Source organism: Hirundo rustica, chromosome 3 (genome assembly GCF_015227805.2).
Source record: "Hirundo rustica isolate bHirRus1 chromosome 3, bHirRus1.pri.v3, whole genome shotgun sequence".
Classification (NCBI taxonomy): Eukaryota; Metazoa; Chordata; class Aves; order Passeriformes; family Hirundinidae; genus Hirundo; species Hirundo rustica.
The window spans coordinates 7,607,614-7,624,427 of NC_053452.1; the positions used below are offsets into that span (position 1 = coordinate 7,607,614).

General features: G+C 49.4%; 2 long non-coding RNA genes across 4 annotated transcripts in view; both read right to left on the bottom strand.

Moving 5' to 3' along the window:
- Nucleotides 1-11,981, bottom strand: part of LOC120749883 (uncharacterized) — a 34,919-nt gene extending 22,938 nt beyond the window's left edge. For both annotated transcript variants that reach the window (XR_009207616.1, XR_009207615.1), the window contains exons 1-3: nucleotides 11,884-11,981; nucleotides 5,328-5,454; nucleotides 623-756 (exon numbers count right to left, since the gene is read on the bottom strand). This is a non-coding gene — a long non-coding RNA (uncharacterized LOC120749883). The remainder of the gene's footprint in view (nucleotides 1-622; nucleotides 757-5,327; nucleotides 5,455-11,883) is intronic.
- Nucleotides 11,982-12,615: 634 nt separating this feature from the next.
- On the bottom strand, nucleotides 12,616-16,655 carry LOC120749896 (uncharacterized). 2 transcript variants are annotated; one of them, XR_009207617.1, is made up of 5 exons: nucleotides 16,610-16,655; nucleotides 15,649-15,834; nucleotides 13,544-13,673; nucleotides 13,186-13,300; nucleotides 12,616-12,721 (listed from the first exon to the last, which is right to left on the bottom strand). It is a non-coding gene; the product is annotated as an uncharacterized LOC120749896 (long non-coding RNA). The 2 variants fall into 2 exon arrangements; XR_005699863.2 differs by having other exon boundaries at nucleotides 13,530-13,673.
- Between the last annotated feature and the right edge of the window lie 159 nt (nucleotides 16,656-16,814).

The following is a 16,814-nucleotide window of genomic DNA, read 5'->3' on the forward strand; positions in this document are numbered from 1 at the left end:
CGTGTTCTTGCACCCACAGAGGGAGACTGCTCCCGTGCCACAGGGCTGAGGCCAGAGGGAGCCAAACAGCCCCCATGTGCTGGGAACTTTGACCTGGGGGAGAGGAGGGGAGCAGATAAAATCCATGCAAAGCAGAGGAGGGAAGCGCCTCCAGCCCCAGTGCAGACTCTGAAAAGCTTGTGAAAGGCTGGGCTGTTTTCCTCCTTCTTCCATACCCGTCCCTCCTCAGCCATAGTGCACATCCCTAGAGGAGCAGTGCTGCTGTGCAACTAAGGCCTCAAGCCAGTCGTACCCCATGCTAAGTGACACTTTTTCTCAGGGACACAGGGCATTTCAGCTCAGCCTGGAAGAGACTCCCACTGGAGTTTCAGTGACAGCTGCTGTTGGGTTTCCCAGAGGTGGCTTGCTTCAGAGTTTGGTTTTGTGAAAAACAAAACAAAACTCACACAAAACCAAAACTAAAACCAACAACAACAACAAAACCCTAAAAAAAACCAAAAAAACCCCTAAAAAACACCACCGAACAAAACAAAAGAAAAATAAACCAAACAAAAAACCCAAACGCAGGTCGAAATTATTTTCTTGCAGAATTTTCCAAGCAAATCCATAACAAAAACATTACCTTGCTTGTCTCACTGGGAATCCTTTTTCTCAAAGTTCCTCTGGACCTGAGGATGCCAGGGGGTTCTGATGTGACAAGAGAGGGGAAAAAACCTAGGATGTGCCAAGCACCCAGGTGGGTTGCACGGCAGCATTCTGGAAGGAAAAAAAAAAGTTCAACTGTTTAGTACACAACACAAAAATTAACTCAACCGCCTCTGGGAAGTCCAACAGTGCCTCTCTTTAAAACTCCTTTGGGCAGAGCCTAAATCACCTACTCCAATTAACCAGTGTGCACGTGGAACTCTTGGTGTGGAAGAGTCAGTGCAGTTCCTGTGCCCTTATGTACAGAGGATGAAACCAAAACCCTACTTTGCCCCACAAAATCAAAGAGAAAATAATTAGAAGAAGGATATTGTGCACTAGAAAAGATCTGCTTGCCTTTGAATGCAGTGCCCCAGAACTCAAATATTCATTCAAAAAAGAAAACACACGCAATATGAACAAAACCACCAAGTATTAGACAAACCTTTCCACACAAGTGTCATTCTGCAAAACGCTTTCCCCAGGTCTCTTGGCCTCATCCCAAGGCCTTCTCCATCCTCAGGGTTACTGCACTCACTCCAGGGTACTTGGCAAAAAAAGGAGCAAGTGGAGGCTTTGTGGCTTCCCTGGCATCTTCTCTCTCCACCAATCCAGGGCAAATCAGAGCCTCCAGGGGAGGCACAGATCCACCTGCAAGGGGAAGGACTGTTCCGTGTCCACAGAAGCTCCGTGGCAATAGTCAAATCCCAGCAGCAGCAGCATTGACCAGTCCAGGTAGCTAAGAACACAGCATCAACCAGTGGTGCCCATTACCCATCACATCCCTGACATGCAGCTGTCCTGGCCCCCAGAGCAGATATCCACATCTGTCATGAAACCAGGTCCTTTTTTCCCCCCAAAGAAGAATCAAGTGAAAATAGAAACATCAGCTTCAGGGGTTTTTGTTGTTGGTTTTTTTAATAGGTGGTCATAACTCCCCCACAAAGGACAGAGTTCTTCAGTGTCTGGGTTCTGAAAGACACTTGTCTGCTAAGGAGAGCTAGAGCCTCCCTTGGAATGGAAGAGAATGTAAGCCCCCTTCACTCTAAATTATTATGATTTTGCAATTAGAGGCTTTCAGGCAAAGATTTGGGAATAGGAGTAACAGTTCTTTACTAGGAAAGGTTTTTTTTTTAAATTAAAAAAAAATAATAAGAAAAGGAGAAATATAGTAGTATTAAAAAGCCAAGCAAGGTAGCAACCAAAAATCCTAGAAAACCCTGACAGAGTCAGGGATATGACCTGGCACCCTGATGGTCAGGGTGTTGCAAGCAGTCCAAATAACTCCTCCCGGAGTAAGAGAGGTGGTTCTGGGGAGTAGAGATAGTCCTGTAGAAAGTCCAGTGGTGACAAGATGGGTCCGGTCTTCCTCTCTGAATCCAGTGGAAAACCTGGATACCTTATGTTCTTCAGTCCCAGTTTTGATCTAGCTAGGAACACCTGGCTCCTCCCCCACTGGCTGGAGCATCTCACAATGGGATAATGGAATGTGTCATGTCACTGGTGGGCCCCATTGGCCCATAATCAGAAAACGCCCCCCTGGAGGATGGAGGGGTGTGCAGTACACCTAAAACCGATTGCCCCAGAGGTGGAAACACAGCCCCACCATCTGCCCTAGACTCATCCAAGCTGCCCTGGGAAAGGGTGAGGCTCCGGAACATCTACAGTACATCAATGACATCATTGGAACACAGGGGAACACAGCAACGGAAGGGTTTGAGAAAGGAGAGAAGATCATCCACATTCTCCTGGAAGCCGGTTTCGCCATCAAGAAGAGCAAAGTCAAGGGACCTGCCCAAGAGATCCAGTTCCTGAAAGGAAAGTGGCAAGATGGACGGCGTCAGATACCCACCAAGGTCATCAATAAGACCACGGCAACATCTCCACAGACCAGCAAGAAGGAAACATAAGCTTTCCTAGGTGCCATAGGTTTTTGGAGAATGCACATCCCTGAGTACAGCCAGATTGTGAGCCCTCTCTACCTGGTCACCCGCAAGAAGAACGATTTCCACTGGGGCCCTGAACAGCAACAAGCCTTTGCCCAGATCAAGAAGAGATCGCTCGTGTGGTAGCCTTTGACCCAGTCAGGATAAGACCAGAGGCAAAGAATATGCTCTACTCTACAGCTGGGAACAATGGCCTGTCCTAGAGCCTTTGGCAGAAGGTGCCTGGGGATTCTAGAGCCCAAGTTACAGAGGGTCCAAAGCCAACTACACTCCAACAGAGAAGGAAACCTTGGCCGCCTAGGAAAGAGTTCAAGCCGCCTCAGAGGTGATTGGCACACAAGCACAACTCCTCCTGGCAGCCCGACTACCAGTGCTGGGGTGGATGTTTAAAGGAAAGGTTCCCTCTACCCATCACGCCACCGACGCCACACGGAGCAAATGGATTGCCCTCATCACTCAGCGCACCCGTATTGGAAACCCGAATCACCCTGAGATTTTAGAAGTAATTACCAACTGGCCAGAAAGTCAAAACTTTCATCTCACAGATGGAGAGGAGCAGGAACAAGTGACACGTGCTAAAGCAGCTCCACCATATAACCAACTGCCAGCCGAAGAAACATGCTATGCTCTTTTCACTAATAGTTCCTGCCACATCCTAAGGAGAAACCAGAAGTAAAAAGCAGCCCTATAAAGCCCCACACTGCAAGTTGCACAAGCCACTGAAAGAGAGGGTGGATCGAGTCAACTAACTGAACCCAAAGCTGTTCAACTAGCCCGGGACATTGCTGAAAGACAGAAGGGACCAAAGCTCTACCTCTACACCGAGTCACGGATACACTGATTGGCATCTTCCAGTCCTCTGTGGGCATTGCTGGAAAGGTGGAAAAAGGCCAACTGGCAGTGTAGGGGGAAACCAATCTGGGCTGCTGATGAATGGTAGGGCACTGCCAGTCAGGTAGAGAAGCTACCTGTGAAAGTCCACCATGTAGATGCCCATGTCCCCAAGAGTCGGGCTAACGAGGAGCACCAGAACAACAAACAGGTAGGTCAGGCTGCAAAGATAGAGGTGTCCAAGATAGACTTAGATTGGCAACACAAGGGAGAGTTGTTCCTAGCTCCATGGGCCCATGATGCCTCAGGTCATCAGGGCAGGGATGCCATCTATAAGTGGGCATGAGAGGGCTGGATCTAACCATGGACAGTATTTCTCAGGTTATCCATGACTGTGAGACGTGTGCTGCCATCAAGCAGGCCAAGCCGCTATGGTATGGCGGGCAAAGGTCCAAGTATAAGTACGGGGAAGCCTGGCAGATTGACTACATCACCCTTCCCCAAACCCGCCAAGGCCAGCACTATGTGCTGACCATGGTGGAAGCCACCACAGGATGGTTAGAGACCTACCCTGTGCCTCACGCTACTGCCCGGAACACCATGGTGGGCCTTGAAAAGCAAATCCTGTGGAGACATGGCACCCTGGAGAGAATCAAGTCAGACAATGGGACCCACTTCAAGAACAGCCTTATCAACACCTGGCCTAGAGAACATGGCATTGAATGCACTCCACTCATGCACCTTGAGGCTCATCAAGCCCCTCCCTTTTGTGGTCGCAGCACCTGCCACTAGACCAGGTTGCTCAAAGCCTCATCTAACCTGACATTGAACACTGCCAGGGACAGGGCATCCACAACTTCTCTGGAAAACCCCTCTCACTGCCTTGCCACCCTCACAGTACAGCATTTGTACCTGTTCTGTAATAGAAACCTGCCCTCTTTCCATTTAAGGCCATTCCCTTGTGTCCTATCATTCCAAGGTCTTGTATATATATTTTTTCCAGCCTTCTTATAATCCCCTTTCAGCACAGGAAGGATGCTCTAAGTGTTGCCAAAGCCTTTTCTCCAGGCTGAAAAACCCAGCTTGCCCTTATAGGAGAGGTTCTTTAGCCCTTATTTCTCCTCTGGAGTCATTTCAGCAGGTTCATGTCCTTCTCATGTCAGAGGCCCCAGAGCTGGACACAGCACACTGAGTCCCAGGAAAACTATTCAGTTCCCGGTGGATATTTAAGACGTGTCATTTTCTGGTCTTCCACGTCTCAAGGTAGATGATACTGGAATTTACTTTTTTTAGGAATGTAGGAGCATTTGGGATGCTGGCAAAAGGAACAGCCCTAAGTAAAGGTCTCTAGTTTTTCCAGAGAGGAAATGTTCTCCTAATGCAGCCTCTCTTTTTTTCCTCTTCTTGTGTGTTTTTCTTTGTTTGTTTTTTAATTCTGATTGCTGAACTTAGTTTGAGCACTAAATCACTCATACAAATAGGCAATCAGGAGTTATAGCTGCAGCCCTAGATTTTAATGCCAGATAAACAAGATGCAGCATCACATCATTCTTTCATTTTAATATTTCATTAGCATACTTCCTTATGGAACTGGTGCAGAGCAACTAAAATGCTGTTTTAGGACAGGAAAAATAGCAGAACGTGAATTGGATCTGTTCTTCAGCAATAGCACACCTTTGAAAGTAAACTCACAGCTCAGGAGTGCAAACTTAAGTTCAGTAAAGCTTTGTGGATATAAAAACCTTCACACTGCCCGCTGAACTCATCGATGTGATGCTGCATTTCAGTGTGGTCATAACTTTCTTTTCTAGTTCTATTCACATTTGCAGAAGCGTCAAGACAAATTTCAATTTAAGAGCAACTTACCCATAGACTCCACCACTGATGCCACAATATAGAAATAGGACCCATTTAGTGCTCACAGACTGTCATACCCTAGAGAACTTGCTGCTTTCTTACTGTTAAAACTTATCTCAGCAACTCCATTTTCAATCTGGAAACAAAACAGAAAGCACCACTTGAGAATCAATGATTTAGAAATAATACACAGACCACATGCCGATTCAGTATGTTTCTGTTCATGGTCTGTTTTCGGAGGAAATCAAAGGTGGAGATGTGCTTCAGAAGAATTCTTTATTCCCTAAAATTATCTTCAATTAATCCACCCGTGGCACATATTGCAAAGTTTGGATGCAGGTTCACAGGAGGTAGGGATATAACACAGAGATAGCTTCAACAAATGAGGAAAAGGGATCATTGGTGTAGAACATCCTCCCCAGAAGAAATCAATACCATGTTGATCTGCTTGTCTCCATTTGATTTCAGTTATTCTGTAACAGATAGCTCTGAAGTTATTTCATAGAAATTTGAACCCCAGATTGAAAGGCCATTGTCTCAGATGCTGCCTTTGAATTTCATTTCCAAGAGCATTTCTCTGCCCCTGCTGCCAGCGTTACACAGGAAAAGTCCACACTGGGGAGCTGTGGATGCAATTCACAACTTGAGGCCCATTCTCACCAAATTGGATGGAAAATCTTCAGTGGGATTGGATCAGTCCTGAATTATGCACTTGCATTCTACACAGACTGGACTCACTGCCCAGAGTAGAGTCCAGATTTTCCCTCCATGCAGGTGACACCAATCCAGACTCCGTGAGCAATGCAGCCTTGGTTTTCTTTTCCCCTTTGCCGACTCCAGTTTCCAGGAGAAAGCCAGTCTGGGTTTTCGCTCCAACTGGGGGCGGGTCCAGCCCAAGGGACCGGTTCTAGGTACTATCTAGAACCGCTGTTCTAGGTTGCCTTAGGTAGGTGGAACCTAACCTAACCCCTTGAACCTCCATTGACCAAATCTCCACCCCTTCCCCCCCCACTAGTCCTATAGTGCTGACTCCTTCCTCTAATACTCATAGCAAGCCAAAATCACCTGGAACAAGAACCCCCAATCGCAAACAAATTTTTATCACAACAGTAATCATAGTTTGTTGTAATGCATTCATTGGGTTTCTATTGCATCGGATTTGTAATGTTTTTTTCCATTTGTCCTTGCCCAGCAGTGCCCATCTCCCCCCCACTGAAATGGAACCTAACTCTCTTCCCCTGCTGCTTCTCCCTTATTGGGTGGTGCCTCTGGGCCCTGCCCCCTGGGGAAAAAGCCCCGAAGGGGGAGGGGCCAGCTCTCTCTCTGGCATTGGCCAGTCATTGGGAAAGAGCTCCAGCAAAGCAGGCAGGACTTGAGATTCAAAGCTGTAAAATCCCTCCTGGTGCCAGAGAGCAGACTCTTTCACTTTTGCCATCAGCGGTCGTCTAGTCTCGTGGGGAAATTCTACAATAGTTCAACCCTTCATCTTCCTGGCCTTCTCAGCCTCACAACTAATACTCTTCTACATCGCATTTGAGGCCACCCACATCCCGACCTTGATCCTCATCACCCAAGGAGGGAACCAGACCGAACGACTAAATGCCGGCATTTACCTCCTATTCTACACACTTGCCAGCTCACTGCCCCTGCTCATCACCATCCTCCACCTACATAACCAAACAGGCACCCTACAATTCCCAATCCTCAAACTTTCACACCCAACAATCACCTCCTCCTGAACAGGCATCGCATCAAGCCTCGCCCTCCTAATAGCTTTCATAGTTAAAGCTCCCCTAGAGGGACTACATCTAGGACTCCCCAAAGCTCATGTAGAAGCCCCTATCGCAGGATCCATGCTCCTCGCTGCCCTGCTACTAAAGCTAGGAGGATACGGCATTATATGAATAACCATCCTCGTAAAATGAGCATCAAACAACCTCCACTAAACCTTTATTACCCTTGCACTATGAGGGGCACTGATAACCAGCACCATTTGCCGACGCCAAATTGACCTAGAATCCCTAATTGCCTACTCATCAGTCAGCCACATAGGCCTAGCTGTCACCGCAACCATCATTCAAACCCAATGAGCCTTCTCAGGGGCAACAATCCTAATCATCTCACATGGACTGACCTCCTCAATCATCTTTGGCCTAGCCAGCACCAACTACAAACGCACCCACAGCCAAATCCTCCTACTAACATGAGGCATGCAACCCCTCCTACCTCTCATGGCCACCTAATGACTACTAGCAAACCTAACAAACATAGCACTACCCCCAACAACTAACCTCAGAGCAGAGCTAACCATCATCATCGCCTCATTCAACTGATCTTCGCTCACAATCCTCCTCACAGGGGCGACAATCCTCCTCACCGCCTCATACACTTTAGACATACTAACAATGACACAACAAGGCACTCTTCCATCCCACATCACATCAGTCCAAACCTCCTCCACACGAGAACATCTCAGAGCCCTAAACATATTCCCCATGATTCTCCTCATCTTCAAGCCTGAACTCAACTCCGGCGCCCCCATATGCAAGTATAGTTGAACCAAAACATTAGGCTGTGATTCTAAAAAGAGAAGTTAAAACCTTCTTACCTGCCAAGGGGAGGTTTAACCAACAAGAACTGCTAATTCTTGCATTTGAGTCTAAAACCTCAGCCCCCTTCCTCTCAAAGGAAAACAGTACTCCAATGGCCTTAGGAGCCACTCATCCCCATGCAAATCCAGGTGAAAGTAATGGACCTGCCATTAGTCCTAAACACCCTCCTACTACTAATCCTAATAACCCTATCCACCCCCATGATCCTCCCACTCCTATCCCCCAGCCTTAAAAACAGCCCAGCCACCATCACAAATGCAGGAAAAACCTCCTTCCTCATCAGCCTAATCCTGGTAGCAATCCACATCTACACAGGGACGGAAAGTCTCATTTCCCTCTGAGAATGAAAATTCATCATCACCTTCAAAAGCCCAATCAGCCTAAAGATAGACTTCTACTCCCTCACAGTCTTCCCCATCGCCCTATTCGTATCCTGGTCTAGCCTACAGTTTGCAACATGATACATAGCCTCAGATCCATACATCACAAAATTCTTCTCCTACCTCCTCTTATTCCTTATCGCTATACTAATCCTAATTGTCGCCAACAACCTCTTCGTGCTACTCATCGGCTGAGAAGGAGGGGGCATTATATCCTTCCTTCTGATCAGCTGATGACATGGCCGAGCAGAAGCTAATACCGCCGCCCTCCAAGCCATCCTCTACCACCCAGTTTGCGACGTTGGACTCATTCTCTGCATAGCATGACTAGCCTACACCTCAAAGCTCTGAGAAATCCAGCAACTCTCCTCCCCTTCCCAAACGCCCATGCTCCCCCTCCTGGGACTCATTCTGGCAGCAACAGGCAAATCCGCCCAATTCGGCCTCCACCCGTGACTCCCAGCCACCATAGAAGGCCCAACCCCCGTCTCTGCTCTACTCCACTCCAGCATGATAGTAGTGGCCGGAATCTTCCTCCTTATCCAAACCCACCCTATATTTAACACTAACCAAACCGCCCTCACTCTGTGCCTGTGCCTTGGAGCTCTTTCCACACTATTTGCCGCTACATGCGCCCTCACCCAAAACGACATCAACAAAATCATTGCTTTTTCCACCTCAACCCAACTAGGCCTCATAATAGTCACCATCGGACTCAACCTCCACAACTAGCCTTCCTCCATATTTCAACTCATGCATTCTTCAAAGCCATACTATTCCTGTGCTCAGGCTCCATCATCCACAACCTTCATGGACAACAAGACATCCCAAAAATAGGAGGATTACAAAAAAACCTTACCAACAACTACCTCCTGCCTCACCATTGGCAACTTAGCCTTAATAGGAACTCCGTTCCTTGCAGGCTTCTAGGTAGGTGGAACCGCGGTTTCCCGGGGGGAGGTGGTCCAGAGCCCAGCAGAAGCCAAGAGTCCATGCTTGCCTGCTGTCCAGGGCAGATCCAACAGTTCCAGGCCAACCTGAAAATGCCCCCCTAGAAGACTGAGGAGTGGTGAAAGAGGTAAGAAACACTGCCTCACCTGGTTTTAATGGTTGGGCCATTATCAGAAGGCATCAGTCTCCCTCTCCCCTGAATGCTAAGAGAAGGATAAAACATGTCCCAAAAAACTGCTGAAGATGGGCGTGCTGCCAACCCAATTAGAAAGGTGGGTAAGGCCTCATGGTCCCGTTGACAAAGAACATCAAAGCAGCCCATGGGCAGTTTGTTCCAGGGGTTGGGAGGCACTGTGCCAGGGCCCATCCCAGCATGGCACAGGGCAAGGCGCCGCTGCAGCCACCGCCAGCTCGGTGTGGCCGCGGCAAAGCCGGCCTGCCCGGCCCCGCGGCCAGCCATGCCCCAGGCAGGAGGGCAGGGCTGGCAGCGGCAGCTTCTCCTCTGGCAACACGCACCAGGAGAGGCCTTAAACAGCACCAGAGCCCTGGTGGCCGCTGCCACCCGCCCGATGGCTGCGGCAAAAACACGGCCAGTGACTCCCCGACACGGAGCCTAAACAAGATCAACCTCCTTGCTGCTGGGGGAGCCTGCAGGGATCTTTGAACTGCTGAAACCTTCTAGCAGAAGCACCTACGGGCAGCAGCTTTTCTTCTGGTCACGGGAGAGGAGGAAGTGAGAATGTGCTGGAAAACAACGTGGCGGCACCAAGGTCAAAGGAAAAAAGGGGGAAGAAGTGCTCCAAAGTGCTCATCACAGCTGAGATTCCTCTGCAAGCTGTAGTGAGGACTGTGATGAAACAAGTTGTGGCCCTGTCAGTTTACATCAAGTCCACAGAGGATGCAGAGATCCACTCACAGCCCGTAGGGAAAGCACTCATGCTACAGGGGGTGGAAGCCAGAGAGTGCTTTGATCCAATGGGAGACCTGACTAGGAAGAGAGAGAGAGAGGGCCCCTGCTTCTAGAGATAAAGAGAAGCCTTGCTTCCCAACTAGAGCAACCAAGCCCTAAAAAACTGCACCCTGGGCATGAGGAACCCATGACACTGGGTTCCTCTGGAAAGGCTCTTGGCCTGCGGGAGGGACCCTAAAGCATACCAAAGAAAAAACTCCTCTCCCTGAGCAAACAGAAAAAAAACTCAGATAATGAACTGACCAAAAACCCCATGCCCTGTCAGTAGGAAAGAGGAAGGGGCTGGCAGGGAAAAAAAAATCCAAGGTGTTTTAAAGGCTTAATTTACTTCACACTATCATTCTCTGACTCTGTTAATGACTAAATTTACACCTCTAAATTTGAACCTGTCTTGCCCTTAGAGTGTTTTTCTCCCAGTTCTAACTTATGAACCCCTCATTAAATTTCCGCCCCCGCCCCCCTCCTTAGGTCAACTAGAGCAGCAGAGAACGAGGGAACAGCTTGCATGGGTGCCTGGCTTTGGCCAATTGCCTACAGTGATTAAGATACAGCACCTGTCACAGCCTAAGGCTGCACCACCCTCCAGAGCCACAGCCTGCGAGCTGGGAACCCCCTGTCCCAGCCAAGCACTGGAGAACCTCTCCCACAACCGGGAATTCCCACGGGTGCGTCCACCCGCAGGCAGAGGCTTCCAACTGTGCTGGGACAGGGCCCAGCTTGGACAATTGGGTGCCAGCAACAGGCTGACACGACATCCAGTGCAGCAACAGCCGGGCTCGGCTTCCTCGTGGATTGGGCCCAAAGCCTGGCCAGGGCTCAGGGAACAAACCAGGAGCTGCCAGCAAGGCAAGAGGTCTGATTTTGTGGCTTTGTCCAGCCTCTCAGTTACAGAAAGGTCAATCCCTTTTTTGTTAGTGAGCAGATACCTAGGCCCTAACACTAACCATCCTGTGGGCTTTGTTCATGAATGCATACAAACCCAGCATTAGGCTGGAAGGTTTCATCAAGAGCTCAGCTTTGGCTCAAAGGCCTGTTGTGCAGCCCTCAGCACTTCAGCAGCCCTGAGCCATCTCTTAAGCAGAACCAGGACAGAAGAGCCCAACCACTCCTGACTTCCAGAGCAGCCCCTGCTGCCTTGGAACACCCCTTTAGTCCTTGTCTTGAAGGTCAATACTATCTAAGAAACACAAATCCAGGCTCCTCCTACTCCTTGAAGAAGGTCCCAAAGGGCACTAAGCTGTCTCAACACCAGAGCAAGACCAGGATGCTCTTCCTTGGGCAAAACTCAAGCTACTAAAACGCCAGGAACACCAGACACTGATGGTCTGCTGAAGGATATTGATCCAGCTCGACTGACAAATGGTGGTTGGAGAGAGGAATCTACCAGGCCTTGAGAAATCCAAACACAGCCCCAGATGTTTTCCTCCTTGTATCATTCAGCTCTGCACTTACCTTGCAGAGTCTTCTGACATATGCTTCCAGATACTCTGCTGCTATCAAAAATACTCACATCAACTTACTTCTAGGTTCCAAGAAGTCTCATCCCATCCTCTTTGTTCAGATGTTCCACATGAGGGTTTCATGGAAAACAAGTTTTCTTATCCAGATCCTTTCTTAAGCCGTAAGAAGCCCATGATCTCACAAGTACTCACAGAAACGCTCCCAACACCGTTTGCTGCTTCTCTCTTTCTCTCTGCCAGGGTCCCAAGAAATTCTGTGTCAGTTCTTGTCTGGCATTTGCCAGGGACCTGGAGAGAGAAAGGCACAATCCTTACTATTAATTATGGCCATAGGCTTTGGGCTCAGTGGTGGGTTTCAGCCTTCTAAAAGGAGAAGCAGACACTCCTCACCCCGCTGGAGCCGATTCCTCCAGTCCCTGGTCGGCTCTCGCAAACCCTTCAAGCCACTTTGCAACACTCAGCACCGCCGCAGAGCTACAACAGAGCAGCAGTTTATCCACAGGTGATTTCTCCTAGCACACATTTCTATTGTGTTTTCAAAGCAACCATAGTGCTTATTTTTACACCTCCAGAAGCACGTGCTCGCATCCACAACCATACTGCATTTTCACAGTGTGCCAACAGGAACACTAACAGATTTAATACATTATTCTTCAGACAACAGCCCACCCACTTAACCACTGTGCACTTAGACTGCTTCCTGTGGGAGGGTCAACAGAGGTGCACCAGCTTTAAACACAGGGCATGAAAACAGAAACCAACTCGTCTCCACCAAATGAAATAAAACATGAGCATAAGTCACATGAAATGATACCGTGTCATAGAAAACACTGATTTGCTTAGAACATAGTGCCTGAGAACTCAGGCATCCAGTCAAACTAGAAAACACCTTCCAAATGGGCCAAAGTAGCAAACATTAGACCAACCTTTCAACACAAGTGGGAGTCTGGAAAATGGTTTCTCCAAAGCCTCCTTGTGTCATCCCAAGCACCTCTCCAACTTTAGGGGTCACTGCACTCACTCCAGGGCACTTGGAGTAAAGAGATAAAAGAAACACAACCTTGTTGTTTTACAGGTGGTGCTTCCATCCCCGACAAAGTCAGAGCTACTTCAGTTCTTGTTTACAAATCTCTTTGGGGTGGCTTAGAGTGAAAGACTGCAAGAACCCTGTTTGCAAACAAATACACAGATAGACCTACAGGCTTCATTTCAAACCATTTGGCTACAATGAAAAGCAGCTATGCAGCCACTGGGTTCTTACTATCTGCTGTCATACAGCAATATGAAAGGATGAAACTATTCCTTAAGGAAACACTTAAGGGAAAAGAAACTTTCACAGCTGGGCCAGGTGTGTCAGGGAGGCCCATTAGCAGGAGAAGAGGCTCCAGCTCCTTGCAGGATTTGCCTCTCATCCCCTCAAAGGCCCAGCTGCAGCCTCCAGGCAGTGAGAGTTCACCCCCTGTCTCATGCAGATCAGCCATTCCACTCACAAACCTCCTCCTCCCAGGAATGCCCACGTGGCCAGGCCCTCCACAAGCACAGTCAATGCTCATCAAGGGTCCAGTGTCTCCCAGCCATTTGACCAAAGCCTTGTAGCACCTGGAACACCCTGGAAGAGAAACATGGCAGTTTGTGGAACCAAGGAACGGAGGAGCTGCCCTGTCCCAGCTCTGCCTCCGCGGCCAGCAGCAGGGCAGAGGCAGCCCTCAAGCCCCCCCAGGGCTTCTCCTGGAAAGGACAAACACCTGCATCCAGCCGGGGACAGACGTGGCACAGCCTGAACACGCTCAAGGAGCGCCTCCAGAGGGGACAAAGGGACAACCCCAAACAAGACTCACAAACAGGGGCTCACAGAAACTCTCCAACACCATTTGCTGTTGCTCTCGCTGTCAAGGCCCTGAGAACTTCTGGGTCCCCTTCTTTGTCACGAGCTTGTCGGTGACTCGGAGAAGACAAGGTTACGTTCACTTTCTGAGCAGGAGCTGAAACCAACAGAGAAGCACAAAATGAGACAAAAATCCTCTTCCCCCACCCTCTAGAGGCCCAAGTCAGGAGAACCAACAGAACTCAACAGTTCTGGAGGAGGGCAAAAATCCAGGTAGACTTTTAGCTCAAGTAGAGGAACAGCTTCTCCTTCCCACTCCTGGGGAAAAACTATGGAAACAGGAGAGCCAAGGCACCAAATCAGCTCAGTCTGCACAGCAGGTTTTCTTCCAATGCCCCTGGCAGACAGAAGAGATGGGCCCTGCCCATCCCCACAGCACACTGCTCTCACTACAGTACATCCCATGATCCACACCCAGCCAGTCCCTCCAAATCCAAAACCCAGCACCATTCCCAACAGGCTGCCTCACACACAACAGGTTTTTCCAACCGCTGTCACACCTGAACACCTTGGACTCCTCAGGTACTGAGGGACTTGGAGCAGAAATGAGCTCAGCAGTATAAGAAGGGTAACGCTGCTTAATTCTCTTGCCAATTCCTCTAAGAAGCTAATTTTCAACTGTTTATTGCATGAAAGCAAAGTTAAATATACCAGCTCCAGGGGAAAAAAACCCAACAGCAGCTATCACAAACTCCATTGGGAAACTCCTTCAGGCTGAGCCTAAATCACCTATGTCCCCAGGCATGGAAAAGAAAAACACAAATAAATGAGTCCCACCTCCAACAGGGCAGGAAGAACAAAGACAGGACAGCACAGATGCAAACAGCTGTGGGAAAACTCCCCCAAGTTCCCACATTCCAGTCCTGCTCTCCTACAAGATTCAAAAAGAAGCACGGTTTTCATCTAAAACTCACAGGATCAAATGTCTGTAAATATTCCATGCAGCATCCATGCAGGTCCCAGGATGTGTACTGGACAGTAGAAGTGTTTGACCAGGGGGCAGGGGCAGCAGCAAAGACACAGACACCAGCTTCAGGAATCCAGCCTCATCCACCAGAGCTCAAAGCAGCAAAGAACTCAAACAACAAAGCCCTGCAATGCCCCTCACCATTGCTACCAAAGACAGCGGCCTTGCAGGGACTGAGACACAGCACCAGGGACCCTGAGACTTCACCATCCTCCACAGCCACAGCCTGCAAGCTGGGAAACCCCTGTCCCAGCCAAGCACTGGACAGCCTCTTCCCACAACCGGGAATTCCCACGGGTGCATCCACCCGCAGGCAAAGAGGCTTCCGACTGTGCTGGGACAGGGCCCAGCTTGGACAATTGGGTGCCAGCAACAGGCTGACACAACGTCCAGTGCGGCAACAGCCGGGCTCGGCTTCCTCGTGGATTGGGCCCAAAGCCTGGCCAGGGCTTCAGGAGCAATCCAGGAGTTCCCTTGGACCGTGGACTCCCCAGCAAGACCATAGGTCTGATTTCATGGTCTTGTCCAGCTTCTCAGGTACAGAAAGGACAATACTTTTCCGACTCCATTTGCTGCTTCTCCCTCTCTGTCAGGGTCCCAACAAGCTCTGCCTCTGCTCTTGTCCTACCCTTACAAGTCACCTCAAGAGAAGGGGGGAAAAAAAAAAAAAAGGACAATTATTACTACTCACTCTGGCCACAGACTTTACATTCACTAATGGGTTCAGCCTTCTGGAAAGAGAAGCAAAGCTCAGCCTCCTGGGGCTGATCTGTCCATTCCCTGGTCTGCTCTCACAAACCCTTCAACCACTCTGCCAAAGCCGCAGAGCTACAGGAGAGCAGTCCTTAGCCACAGTCGCTTCTCCTAACACGCATTTCCCATTACATATCCTGAGCAATCCAAGCGCTGATTTCACACTTCCATAAGTGAGACCCAAGATCCCACGCACACAAGCACACCAAATTCCCACTGTGTGCCAAGAACCTACAGGGCACTTTGGATGTATCCTTAAGTACAAAGCACAAGAAGAAAAACCCAATCTTGCTCTGTGAAAACAAACAGTGAAAACGGCAGGAAATTCTTCCATGGAACAGAAGACACATACCTTTAACCCAGGCAGGTAATGAACTGCAGGAGGGGACCACCTGGCAGAAGAACGCTGACCAGCCAAACACAGAGCACAGAACCAGGGGCTGCCTGAGGGCCTTCAGGCAAGCATGCTGGATTGAAGGTAAAGCAGCAGGAGGAATGAACTCTGCACAAATACTTGGTGAGAAATTCCAAGGCAGAGCTACAATTGAACAGGAAAATTACAAGAAAGACAATAGCACAGAAACACTGGCTTAAACCAGACTATGACCTGACATGCTGTTGCTCAGGGTGCTGCTTTTCTCTCTCATTCACCCCACTGTGTGACCACATCACAGTGCTGAGTCACTCTTCACTGCAAGCTTTTCAGTCAATAACTTCCATCCCTCAGGAGGAGCCTGAATTAACAGAAACACTCCAATGCTCCCTGCCCTAAGCAGGGATACAGCAACACCACCTGGAAAGGGAACAAAACTTCACAGCTCCCGCCCCAAACACAAACCCTGGCCAGAACCACAGACACAGCAAAAATGTACAGGTTAGAGGAATGAGGGCAGGAAAGGCTCTGTCTCCCCTTCCTTGCCCAACAGGCTCCAATTCCACACTGCAAGTAGGAGTCAGGGCTTTCACTGGAGAAGCCTGAAGAGCCGACATAATTCTGGTCTAGAAAGGAGCTTCCCAAAGCAATTACCTGCCCCAGCAGAAAGCAAAACCCTCTGCACTCTACCAGAGCCACAGGAAACCCAAACCAAGGGTAGAAGCTGATGCAGAAGATACAAAAAGCACCACTTCAGCCCTATAATGACCAGGAAAAAGCCAAGCTGCAGCAACTCTTGCCTCCTGGGGGAGGCAACAGCCCCCCAGCATGAAACACAGCTTCAGCTGGGGCCACCCAACATCGGCCCTGCACCACACCACACGCCCAAACATATTGACTCCAACACAGTTCAAACAACTGAGTTAAACCACGCGCTTACCTCGTTAAACAGCACAAGGGAGGGGAAGGCCATCACACACCAAAGGCACAGCCACAAACACCAACCCCCACCAGCCCTTAGAAACGCCCCCCCCAGCTCATGATTGGCCGATGCACAGAGGCACTCGCAGCGCTGATTGGGCCGTGCGCCCAGGGCCCCCCGCCCCGCCCCCCACAGGTGCACGGCGTCCCCGCCCCAGAGCTCC